General features: G+C 34.2%; 1 long non-coding RNA gene across 1 annotated transcript; it reads left to right on the forward strand.

The window, feature by feature from the left end:
• Positions 1 to 594: 594 nt before the first annotated feature.
• Positions 595 to 3,989, forward strand: LOC136982697 (uncharacterized). Its single transcript, XR_010881922.1, has 2 exons — positions 595 to 671; positions 3,912 to 3,989. It is a non-coding gene; the product is annotated as an uncharacterized lncRNA (long non-coding RNA).
• Positions 3,990 to 4,464: the final 475 nt, after the last annotated feature.

Here is a 4,464-nt window from a genome sequence, read left to right on the forward strand (position 1 = left end):
TACGAAATTTGAGAAAACATTTTAAAAATATATTCTTTATATAATATAATTAAAATATATTCAATGATTAATAATAACTGAAGATATTCAATACAGTTAGTTATTATTAGTTACTTTATGTAAAAATTCTTTAATCTCTTACTTTCGAGAAACTAAAATGAATGCCTTAAGCAGTGGACAAGGACAGACTGCCAGTCTTATGACTCGAGTTCGAGTCCAGGTCAGAAGCCTCAGAAAATTTCCATGAGCAATCTGATCTGACTGTGTCGGGCGCAGTCCCTCACCAAAATGGTCCATTTCAGGCCTGGTCGAACTTACGATCGGCAAGGAAACAGTGTCTTTAGTCCCAGAGGGCAGCGAGTTAAAAAGTAAAAACAAAGAATTCAATATGAAAGTAATTTCTTGCAATTCAAATCACGGTTTAAGTTGAGACATATTTACCTTTATCCAAACTTCATGCATCATTTACTACTAAAAGATATTAAATAATTCTTATCAGTTTTAACATATTTTGTAATATTATACTTGAATGTCACATATTCAATAATTTTTTTTTTTTTTTTTTTTTTTTTAAATTTTAAGCCCAATGATGGTTATGGTGGTTATGGTGGTTATGGTGGTTATAGGGGTTATGGTTCAGCTCGTTACTAGTTATATCGAATTATTAACAGGTAAATATATAAATATATTTTTTTCGTTTTTTATTATTATTTAGACTTGAATTGTTTTTACAACAACAACAACAACAGCAACAACTCTCCCGTGGTCACCACCTAGTCGTGGTGGAGAGCACAGTAATTTTACTGAACAATAGAGCAATGCAGGCTGGAGCACAAGCTCCTGGTAGGAACACCTATGACAGTATGGTCTATGGCAGTTTTTCAACTTTTTCATTGAGTGGCACCCCTAATTGAAGAATAAAAAATCGTGGCACCCTTCACCGGCGGCGGATCTAAAATCTGAATAAGGGGGGCTAATGGGGGCAGATGAACTTTTTGCGAAAACGAATATTATGCGCAACGCTGGAGTGGGGTCCAGAGAGAGGACTCCCTTCTCGGGACAAAAAATTTAAAAAATTAACAGTTTGAAGTAGCATTTTAATGCAAAAATAGTGTTTAAGTCCATTGAATTTTGTCGAAATACTGACAATGAGTTATCTTGAACTACACTTAAGCGACACCCCAATCGTGGTGCCGCGGCCCGATTGAAGTGAACTTCATTTCTCCCCATAGACCAGTGTTTTTCAACCGGGGTTGAAAAACACTGGTCTATGGGGAAAAATGAAGCTGAGTGACCACATCCACATGCTGTAAAGATATTTTTCATGGTAGTAACCAGTTCTAAGTGTGATACCAGTTCGGACCTCGCCTGGGTTAACAAGGTCCGCGTTCGTGGATTAGGCAGAGGCTCACGTTCGAAAAACAGGCCACAGTCTCCCTTGGTTACCGGTGGCGAAAGCAGCACTGGCCCAAGTATGGCTACTGCAATGCCCTCAGATGTGAGGAACCAGCCTAGCCTTGGTGTTTCTGTGGCAATGCATCCACAGACCACAAAGGCTGGAAAACCACGTCAACGGATGAAATGGACAGTAGAAATGAATGAGTTTATCATCCGTACTTACTACACCATCACAAAACTCGAAACAAACATGACAGCATACAGACAACAACTACACCATAGATTCACACAACAGTATCCTCATCTCACTGTCACCGAACAAAGAGTTGTTGATCAAAAAAGAACAATTATACACAACAACCTTATTCCACAAACAACACTTGAACTTATCAAACAACAGGTTGCTGATCAAATACATCAACAGACAGAAACATCTAACATTAATGAAGATCACGTAACCTGTCAGGATAATCCAGCAACAAGCATTGATAATAACACACATACAACAATTACCACTAATGATACTACAGACACTTCCTCATCCATCACTGATAACATAGACATAGATGTAGTTAATACGCTCTCACTTATATTTCAGGAAACACTCACTAAATATACAGGTACAGATCCCACACAACGACCACGAATACCAAAAATCAACACGTCAAAGGAAGTAGGAAAAACACTAAATTATGTAAACACTCGCTTACTGCCACACTACATCCATTTAATTTCTACACTCTCAGATATTCATATATTAGTTTATGCTGGGGCAGTTACAGTAGTGACACACCATGGACTGAAAATACAATCGCTGACAGATACACACAGAACACAATTATATCACAAGCCTGCCTGGCAGAGAAGAATAGAAACACAAATAAATGACATTAGACAGCAACTAGGCAGGCTGACACAATACACTTAAAACAACATAACACCCAAATTAAAGAAACAACTCAAAAATATTTTCAAGAAAATCGAAACACACACCACAAACAAAATCACACACATCACAAAATCAAAACAAGAACATCACAACACACACATTACAGAATACACCGATACACTAAAACAAAAACTCGCAGCCAAAGCACGTAGACTCAAGCGATACAAAACACGTACACTACGAAAACAACAAAATAAATTATTTACAAACAACGAAAAACACTTTTACAGACAAATTAAACAAACACTGATACACAGCAAAGTGGCACACCAACAGAAGAAGAACTCACAACTTATTGGTCCTCTCTTTGGCCCTAGTGATGTTACACACAATGCTGTTGCAGACTGGATTGAGGAGAACAAAAACTTGCATAACATACCAACTATGCCCTGTGCTGAAATAAACACACACGACATCTGCTACGCTGTGAATAGAACACACAACCGGAAGACACCTGGTGTAGACAACATTCACAATTTCTGGTACAAAAAGTTTACATCACTGCACCAGGAACTAGCTAAACACCTAGCACACATCATCATCAATCCACTAGACATGCCAAATTTTCTTACTCAGAGCATCACCTACATGAAACCTAAAAACAACAATACCACAGACCCCACACAATACAGACCAATTACATGTGTCCCAACACTCTACAAATTATTGTCATCCTGTATTGCAAACAAAATATACAAACATGTTGAAGAACACGACATTCTTATGGAACAACAAAAAGGTTGCCGTAGAAACCACAGGGGATGCAAAGAACAGTTACTCATAGATTCAGCCATTCTACGGCAAGCACACAAACAACACAGAAACATACACATGGCATATATAGACTACAGAAAAGCATTCGACAGTGTTCCACACAGTTGGCTGCTACATATCCTACACATGTACAAAATACATCCATCACTCATTGCATTCTTTCAAAACACTATGCAGCACTGGAGAACAACACTATATCTCAGGATTCATAACACTTCCATACAAACAAACCAAATATTCATTAGGCGTTATATTTCAAATGATAAAAAAATTTAAGAAGATGAATTAAATGACGTACGATTTGATCTCAATTTTTATTATAATTTTATATTCAGTTCGGTTTATCATAATTCTTTCCTCCCCGGTTTGTTTATATTATAATTAAAATAAATTTACTTGGATTCTCTGAACATATTCCTCTAAATTCCGAAAGCCTGAATACATAAATAATTTATAAAGATAAACATCCCTTCATTGACACGAATTTTCAGAAAGATTCGTCATACTTGACATCGGGTATACAGTTTGAAAATTGTTTTAGGTTTATATTTTTACTAAATGTATTAAATTTATTTAGGAAAAATATTAAAATATTTAACGATCTTTCTAACTAGAATATATTGGATAATAAAATTCAAATGTTTATAATATATGGTATATAAGTCATATTAGTATATTCTTCGTTACAACTTAAATATAATTCCATAGGGGTAAGATATAGCTTTTATGAATGATATTTTACAAAATATTTTTGGAATTTTATTTTTAATAATTTATTAATTTTTTCCAGTGACGAACTTTCCCCAAAACAAGGAAAATTATCAACTATTGTCATAAATATTAAAAATAAAAACGATTTGAAAAATAAGCTTATATGTTTTGTTTCGATTTCTTAGAATTAATATATTTTCTGTTTTCTACATGTATTTTCATATTTTAAATGTAAATATTAAAAGAAAGAAAGAAACGCGCATTAAAAAATTCAAGCAGATGTTAATCATAAGTGGATCGCTTACATTCTACAAATAAAAGTACAATAAATATGTAAAATATAATAACGTCAAATATTTTGTCAAAATTTCAAGAAATTTCTCTATTTTTAAAAGAAAAGAGATTTAAAAGATAAAATTATGTATGGCGCCATTTGTTATGGAATTTTATTTAAAAAATTATAAAAGGCAAAAACCGTTTTTGGATAGAGGTGAATTTTAAATAAATGTAACTGCAATAACGAATAAATTTCCATTAAAGGTAACTCCAATCGAGACACAACTCACTAATCCCTTTTCGCTTGACTTATAACATTAGAAATTTAATAGCACAAACGCCCCATATATAGAAAT

Source organism: Centruroides vittatus, unplaced genomic scaffold (genome assembly GCF_030686945.1).
Source record: "Centruroides vittatus isolate TY-2023 unplaced genomic scaffold, ASM3068694v2 contig_862, whole genome shotgun sequence".
NCBI lineage: Eukaryota > Metazoa > Arthropoda > Arachnida > Scorpiones > Buthidae > Centruroides > Centruroides vittatus.